At 46.9% G+C, this 9,071-nt stretch overlaps 1 pseudogene; it reads right to left on the reverse strand.

The window, feature by feature from the left end:
- Positions 1-4,993: 4,993 nt before the first annotated feature.
- Positions 4,994-8,840, reverse strand: LOC129563955 (treslin pseudogene; annotated as a pseudogene).
- Between the last annotated feature and the right edge of the window lie 231 nt (positions 8,841-9,071).

The raw sequence follows: 9,071 nt of genomic DNA on the forward strand, positions 1-9,071 counted from the left end.
GCATCTTAAATTAACAAGATTAGAATTAATAGAAAGATTTTACCAGACTCATTCCCACAATATACATCTTACAATAACAAGATTAGTCAGAAGGTTCCTGTTAGGAAGGAGAAACATGTCCTTAAGCAGGATACATTGTTGCTATATGATATAGAGTTTAAGGAAAAACATAGCTTAAGCCATTTTCTCTGAGTTTAAAGAAAGAATATTTTATGTGACTAAAATGAAGGAATGTAGAAAAAAATCTGTTTGTCTTTTTCTCTTCCTCAAGAGCTCCTTTTCCCTTCTTTAGGACCCTGGACTCCTTCCTCCTTGAGTGCCCCAGACTCCTTATCAGCCTATCTAAATATTAACTCCCTCTAATCCCCTTCTTTTTCTTTTAGGAGAATATAGCTGCCCAGGGGAAAGGGGCATCACTCTCATTCTGTAGCTACTTCCTGCTGGCCAAGGGCACAGGCCCTAAATTATTGAGGCAGCATATTCTCCTAACCCTCATATTGAGGATCTCTGATCCAGGGGTCCCAAGTAATAGTTGGAGGAGGCTGTGGCACTTGCAGGAGCTTGGATAGCCATTTGTAACCAAAAAGCTTTCACACAGTTAGAAACAAACCCCATTATATACTTACAGATATAAGGCAAAATAGTCATTAAACCAAGTTAAAACATAATCAAAATTAAAAGTCATATTATGTCCATACTTAAGGGACAATATGTTATACCAGTCCATTTTAGGATTGTTAGATGTCATTGGATTAAGATGTCACATATGATTGTTGTTGCTGAAGGTATTCATGGAGATGAAGAAAGTCCTTTCCTTGAAGGGGAGAAACCCACCATATGAAGCCTTTTATTGATGAGTAGAGGAGCACTGCAGACTCAGTAATCAGACAGACTGTGGAGGCTGGGTCAGGGGTCAAATCCCGGAGTTCCTGTAATGTCTGTTGAAAAGCTGAAATCTGAGTCATATAGTTAATTCTACTCACTGGAAAAGACTCTGATGCTGGGAAGGATTGGGGGCGGGAGGAGAAGGGGATGACAGAGAATGAGATGGCTGGATGGCATCACCGACTCGATGGTGAGAGAACTCCGGGAGTTGGTGATGGACAGGGAGGCCTGGCATGCTGTGATTCATGGGGTCTCAAAGAGTCGGTCACGACTGAGTGACTGAACTGAACTGAACTGAAGGCTTAATTTTCCTTCTGGGGAAGGAAAAGTGAAAGTGGCAGGGTTTAAGTTTCCACAAAATCTAAGTTTAGTTATTGATCCTTCCAGTAGCAGTGATTGCTATTTAAGAAACTGACTGTCATCCAAATAATAACTTTAAAGTTTAAGATCCCACTGACATAATGAGAAGTCAGTACAGTAAGATTCCACCCATTAGTAAACTTAAGAGCTTTAAGCACTAGCAAAGCAATAGAAGCTACAGGCTTTTGGTGAGGACCTTGGGGTTGTGTCATCACTCCTAAGGCAATACCTTTTGTCTCAGTAACAAACAGATTAAACTTTGACTCTGTGGGTAAGCATAAAACAGGAGCTTGTAAGAGAGCAGCTTGAAGAGCCTTAAAAGACTTTTGAGTCCCTGGTGACCAAACAAGTCTTACTAGTTGAGTTTCAGTTACAAGTTTATATAAAGGCTGGGCAAGTTCCCCATAATCAAGAATCCAAATGTGGCAGTAGCCTGTGATGTACAAAAATCCCCTCAAATGTCTTTAATTCTTAAAGTGGAGGATGATTTAGTATAGGTTTAACTCTAGAAAGCATCCTTCAAATCAATGACTGAAAAGTATTTGGCTCATTAAAGAATTTCAGACAATAAAATATAAGGATTAGGCACCATGGAGTGTAAAAGAACCACAGCCTCATTTATTATTCATAAATCTTGAACTAGTCTCCATTTATCATTTGACATTTTTGTACCCAAAATAGGAGTGTTGTATGGACTGTTACAGGGAATTAATAGCCCTTGTTCCTTTAAATTTTCAAAGATGAGTTTTAAGTGTTCCTTAACCTTGGGCTTTAATGGATACTGCTTTTGATGTGGAAATATGTGAGGGTCTTTGAGCTTAATAATGACAGAAACAGCATTTTGTGCTCAACCCACTTTTTTTTTTTCCATCAGCCCACACCCTAGGATTTACATTTTGTTCAATTATAGAGAGTGGGTCCCTTATTCATGAAACCCGAGGACTGGAATTTGCTCAGTATATCCCTCCCCAGAAGGGATGAAGGAGACTCCAGCATGATTAGAAACTTGTGAGAAAATAGCACAGAGTCCCAGTTGTAGCTGAAAGGATGACTGAAATAATAATGTTTGGCTCATCCACACAGTAGTAAACTGAGAGAAAAATGGGCCAGGAGCTTCAGTGAGCCCAGAGAAAGTTGCCCCGAGGTCTAAAAGGAAATCAACTGATTGTTCCTCTCACAGTTATTAATAACCAGGGTTCCTCAGGTGTAATTAGGATAGGAGTTTGTGTGGGGACCCCTAGGCCCTTCAATCTCAATTGCCTTGAGAGCCTGATCCCTGGGGCCTATGCCTTGAAGGGAAGTCTATTCTCCCCTGTGATCCTCTGCAGACCAGACATGGAGCTGGGGGCAGCTTAGATGCCTGAGGGCAATCCCGCTTAAAATGCTCCTCCTTAGTAATAACTGCTCCATAGTAATAACAAGTCCATCCCTTTTCACCTGGGCATTTTTCCTCAGGCTGTTTCAGAGTGGATCTAACAGCCATTGTTGTGGCTTCAGTCTTTTGCCTGGTTCTTTTTTGATTATTCTTATTCTCTGATTTTTCTGCCATAATACACCATCTGAGACAGCTGCAGCAATTTATCTAAAGACTAATTTGGTATGAACACCTGTTTTTGTAGCTTATAGCAGATATCTAGAGCCAACTGAGTGAGAAATCTATCTTTTAAGATCCTTCCTTCTCTGAACTTTCACAATCAATGTCAGTAAACTTGCAGAGAGCCTCCCATAGTCTATTTAGGAATTTACTAGGAGCTTCCTTCTCTCCCTGTTCTATGTCAGCCAACTTAGCACAGTTTAAAGTCTAGCATAGTTTAAAGTCTTAGTGCATGTTTGTTTAAGTCCTTCAAGAATATATCTGACAAAGTGGTTCTGTTATGGGAACTGTTTGGCTCCCAGTAGGGAGGATGGCTATTTCGTGTTCCCTCTTCCCCCTTGTCTCATGTTCAAGCCATTCATCTCCAAAACAGTAGTTTACCTGAAACTCCAGTTTTTGAGTCAGGAGTCAGCGTCTTTCCCAAGACATACATTACATCTCTCCGAGTAAGCTCATAAAGTAAAATTAGTCCCATAAAGGCTTCTAGGTAATTTTTGGATCCTTTAAATAGACCACAATTGGGACTGTTTAAATTTCTACTGAGGCTGAGGCAACCCCTCCTGGAAAGGGTGCCCTGATTCTCAGCCTGTTCATTTGGGAGCCCCAGATACAGGGGCAAAGTAAAAGGACAGGAGGGAGCTGAAAGTTTCACACCCAAATCTGCATTCTTAAGACACAAGTCTGGCATGTCTTTCAGAGAGATAAAGAGCAACACATATGGTGCTAATATCCATTTCTCTTGTTTTCTACAGATCAAACTTAAAGGGGTGGTTCTTGGAACTGCTAGAGAGGAAAAAACGGCATCCGCAGCCATGGCTTTTCTCTACTGAAGGCGTGCTTCTCTGCGATAGTTGGGGTGGAGACAGACTTCCCACTGAAACTTTCTTTCCCTGGTTGGACATAATCTGTTTTTTTACTGACAAAGGCACCTTACTCGTCCCTCTTGGTTCTACCACCAAGGCGGAGTGGAGATGTACCAGGGAAGACCTGATGGCATCCCAATGATTTCCAGCTCCTCACCATCAAGACTTTATCTTTTTTTTTTTTTTTTTGAGTTTAACTTAAGGGTTTTATTTATAAGATCATAGTAGGACTCAGATTTGGAAACACAACAGGCTTGAAAGCTTTTCAGAAACCATGAGACGGTTCTGAATCAGCTCTGTTAACCCAGGCCCTGGCCTGGACCTGGCAGCCAGCTGGGCTGCGGGGTGCCCTGGACAGCTTGACTAAGGTGAGTTTCCCTGTGAAGGACAGAAACCGTACTGGGGACTGGCCGGCTCCCAGGGCAGACCTTGAGATACGGCTGCTCTGGAAACCACTAGAGCTGGACCATGGTCATGTTTAACCTCAGGCTGTAATGTTACACAGAAATGCACCAAATGCTAAATAGCTAGAGACGATTTTACTGTTACACAGGGAATGCAAACCTTTATTCTACCCCTGTGACACAGCCTGGTTTTGTGTACGCTGCTTCCATCTCCAAGTGTTGCCTCCGACTTGGGGTCCTGGCCTTATAGCAACTCAAGGGACCGACACAGTGGTCCTTCTCCCATTTCACAAGTGACACAGAGTGTTCTGAACTTGCCATGGTCACTGTTGATATGGGGCTGGAACGGGATCCTACCCTTACAGTTCCTTGTCTGATTCTGAATACCCAGGCCACCTCTGAGTTATACCACCAGCTCTATCACCTCACTAAGGCCAGGCAGGTGTGGTGGATTAGGGTTGGGCTTGGGGGATGGATGGATTCCAGAGGGGGGATTTGAAAACTTGAAGGCATTCTACTTGGACTCTGAAAGCTGATCCTGGAAAAAAGAGGCTTGGGACCAGGCCACCAGTTTCTTTCTGCCTGTGGGGACCTGGCTGACCCCACCCTCATGTTTTAAATTTCCTCAGTTCCATTAAGCCCTGGTTATTCCTATTTCTGTGCAACAAGCTGAGGGTTACATATGAGGAGTGGGCCGTCAGGGCCCTGGTTCAGATGGACTGGGTTTCTGGGTACATGACTAAGAATGTGTTTATTCTACACGTCTGGAATTCCGTGTATGTCCAGAAAAAAACTGCTCTCAGAGCACTTCTGTGAGGAAGTGCAGTGGCTCCGGGCAAAGTCGGTAGTGTTTGTAGTTACACGTCCACCAGATGGTTCCATTCTAACTAGCTGAGCAGCTTCTTCCGTGAATAAGTTTTGCCAGTAGGGCGACTCCTGGAGAATGCTTGGCTGAAAGGAGAGTCTTCTGCCGTGGGCGGAAACACATCCACATCCTCATCTCTGGCGTCTTTAGGCTGAGAGGAGGGTGTCTTCCCCGGGAACAGCAGTGGAGAGTGGGTCAGCACCTGCAGCCCGCTGGTAGAGAGGCAGCTCCGCACAGCACAGCCAGGAGGTGGGGTGGCACATGGGACGAATGCCTCGTCGTCAGCCGCAGAGGGCAACTGGCGAATGCTGGTGCATGGAGACCACCCTTCCGAGTCTCCCTGCTGGTCGCAGGCCCTTTTCACTTGATGTTCAGCCTCCTCCTCAGCAGAAAGGTATCTCTTCCTAGATCCCAAGCCAAACTGTGCCCAGGAGAAGGCCTCCTCAGCCTTGGGCACGCTGTCCCTGGGAGGCGACTGGTCTGGCAGCTGACACACGCCCTCTAGCTCAAAATCCCCAAGGATGGGGGGCCTGCCGATGCCAAGTTCCAGGCCTAGCTCCTTGCCCTCCGCCTCCAGTGGTGATACCACCCCCCCCCCCGGGAAGGTCGGCACTGACCTCGCTCCTCCCAGCAGAGGGGCTGAGGCTGCAGTCCACCGCTCTCTTCCTGCGGGGCCAGTCTTTAATTGTGTCAGGAGTTGTCTTCCCACTGTGCTTGGGGGATGGGGTCCAAGGAACCCAAACTTCTGTCTGGAATGGAGAGGGGGTACCGCAGGGGTAGCAGGTGGGGGTGCATGACTGGCAGATATAGGTCTGTCCCCCACTCTTGCCAGGGGTGCTGTGTGAGGGGTGAAGTCAGGGGGCCGACAGGCAAGTGGCTTCAGGTTTGCTTGAGAACTTGCTGGTCCTGGGCACGCTGGGACCCGGGAGGGAGCTCTCCTCCCTTGGCCGGGGTTCGGCTTCTGGCAAAGAGCTGGAGTCTATCTTTTTAATTCGGAGCTTGGGAAGGCCAGAAGCTTGCATCTCCAGCTCAACTTCATAGGCCTGTGGGCTGGCAGGGGCTCTGCAGGGCCAGGTTGATGCCTGCTGACCCTCTAGCTGTGTGGCCGCCTGGTGCTGCTTCATATCTCCCATGCAGTGCGGGTCGGAGGGGGGCATCAATGGAGAGTGGGGCCCAGAGGCAGGAGAGGTGGGAGCAATCCCAGGATCACACGGAGACGGCTTCTCACACATACCCGTCCTTAACCCCTCACCTTCGTCCAGGGTTGAAATGTTGATTTTTATGTTATCATGGCCATGGTGCTCAGCTTCATCCAGGAGAGTGAGACAGTCTGAGTCTGTTGCAATAAGCAAAGGAGAGGATGTATGCCACTCACCCCCAAGTCAGTTCCAGGGTAACCGTGTCTTTCAGACAAAGTTGGAAGAGAGAGGGTCGCTGCCTTCTGGTTCTTTTCAGCGTCCGTGATGGCAGCTGGGTTGTCAGTTATGGCAACTCTCAGAGCAGCCAAGCTGTCAGGCTGGCCCTCCAGGAAGTCTCATTCTGTTTCCGAGATCATTTTATGCCGTTTCCCATGTTTGGAAGGGGGTGTAGGGGGCCAGAGGTCAGACGGAGCTACCTGTGAGGCACTGAGGGACGTCAAGGGAGCAGGACAAGAGGGAGGTGTGGTGACACTGGGTGATCTCTGGACCTCTTGCCAGCCCACTTGTCCAGAGGAAGGAGATGCTATGGGAAATTCCCCAAGTGAACTCTCCTTGGAAATACCACGTGAAGGAGAGGTAACAGCTTTTTTTGGAGAAGTCAGAGCTGTGTTCCCTGGTCTCTCTGGGGTTTTGACAGCTTTGTTATTTCACGGCTGTGGCAGCTTCTCTGCCCAGGGTGCTCCAGAGCCCTGGGGAAGCTGGTGTTTCTGACTTGGAGATGTGTCCTCGGAAGCGGCTTGTCTCTGGAGCCCAGAGGCTGCTGTCCTGGGAGGTGCTTGAGCAGAGGATCTGCTGGGGGTCAGACACTCACTCCTGGTCTGGGCAGTTGATGAAACCATGGCTGCTGGACAGGAGGTGCTTTCCGGACTGGAGTCCACTAAACGTGGCCAAGAAGAATTTTGCAAAAATCTAGGGGGCTGACCACCTTGTCTCTGGGGAGTTCTCAGTACCTTTTCAAGAGGAGAGGCACCTTCTGCCAGGAAGTGTCCTTTCCAAGGGGTGACTTTTGGTCGTGATGGTGAATCCCAGGCATATGGAGAGAAGTCTTTCAAGAATTCCTTAAAGATGACCTGTTTGGCAGGGGTCATTTCCGCAGGGGATTTCTGCAGCTTTTCTAGGGTGCGCAGTGGAGTCTGTGGTGTCCAAGGGACCTTTCTTGGTGTGGCTTTACAAGAGCTTGGAGACTTCCAGTAACTCTTCTCAAGCGTCTGATAGGCTGTAGGTATTTCAGAACCCAGAGTGTTTCCTGAAGGCCTTTTAATCCGTGCTGAGCCCTTTTCTGAAGGACTGATCATCTCAGACACTGCCCTGAATAGAAGTCTCTTAAGAGACTGAATACTTTGGACTGGAGAGTTTTCTCTTTGGTCTGACTTCATTTGCTGGAATGAGTGAGCTCTTTGTATACTTCGAGACTTTGGCTGAGACACAGAGTAGAAGGAAGCAGAGTTCGTCCTGCTGAATGCCAAATGATTGATTCGAGGACTTCGTCTCAAACTCACCACATCTTCTCCTTTCTCTGGGGACTCTTCAACGACGTTGATATCAGGACCAGGATCAGAGGACCTGCCCTTGATCTGTCTATGAAGCAGCCTTCCGGAGATTTGCTTGTCTTGAGTTTGCTAAATCAAGACTTTATCTTGATTTCTCCTTTTCCTCTGGTGCCACCCTGGGTGGAGCAGAGAACTTTCCAGAATGTTTCCCAAGCTAAGACTGCTAGGGGAAGCATCCATCTTCCATGTACCTGTGTTAAGCTCTGGGGAATCAAACTTATCTCAGTTTAAATATATATCTCAAAGAAGTGGTTCTGGAACTGCTAGCTCCCATCTGCAAGAGAGAAAAAAAGCAGCATCCACAGCAGTAGCTTTTTTTTTCCATCAGAGGTGTCCCTCGCTACTTTAGATGGGGGTGGAGACAGAGTTTCTGTGGAAGCTTTCCTCCCCTGGTCAGACTTAGTTTATCCCTTACTGATGCAGGCCCCTTCAGCCATCCTCACTCTACCATCAAAGCAGGGTGAAAATGTACCAGAGGTAGATCTGATGGCATTCCAAATTGATTTAGTTCCATACTACCAAGACCTTTGATTTATCTTTTTCTCTGATGCAACCCAGAGTGTAACAGAGTAGATTTCCAGAATGTTTCCCAATGTAGGACTACTAGGGGAAGCATCTGTGTTCCGTGTGCCTATGTACATTCCTTAGTACAGTCCAGACTGCAGTAGAAACAGTGAGACAAAAAGGGAAGCAAAACAAAATCCAAAATGCCTCTTCTGAGTGTTGCCATGCCAGTATATATGATAGTAAATGAGGTAGTGGAGGGTTGGCCAGCGAGGAAAAAGTGATCTTTGTCCTCGAGCTACTAGGGCAAATCCTTCCAGTTCATTTCTACAGATTCCGAAAAAGGAATATCTAGGGATTTGAGACAGAAGCCACTGTAGAACATTCTCTGGTCTGCTAAGAGCTAGCACTATCAAAGGAAGAAGCCCACTGTACTTCACATCTGGGATTCCTGACCTATGTCATTAGAAATCTCAGGCTCACTAACAGTGCTTCCATCCATATAGTTTGGGGGCATAGCTATGACAAGGACTCATTTTAAGGATTCTGTTACCATATGGAAGCAGCCAAGAGAGAGACGCTGCTGAAGCTTGAGTTCCACCAAGTTACCAAACATGTTTCTAGTAAATCTGGGTTCCCTAGGACTACCAAGCTAGAGGTCTAAGTACACAGTAACAGCATGGATCACAAGTCCCTTGAAAGTCTATGGTCCAACAGATTATGTTCCGTTCAGTACACTTCAGTCACTCAGTCGTGTCCCACTCTCTGCGACTCCATGAATCACAGCATGCCAGGCCTCCCTATCCATCACCAACTCCCGGAGTTCACTCAAACTCATGTCCATCGA

This window comes from Moschus berezovskii, chromosome X (genome assembly GCF_049115385.1).
Source record: "Moschus berezovskii isolate FMDL1 chromosome X, NW_MosBer_1.0, whole genome shotgun sequence".
Classification (NCBI taxonomy): Eukaryota; Metazoa; Chordata; class Mammalia; order Artiodactyla; family Moschidae; genus Moschus; species Moschus berezovskii.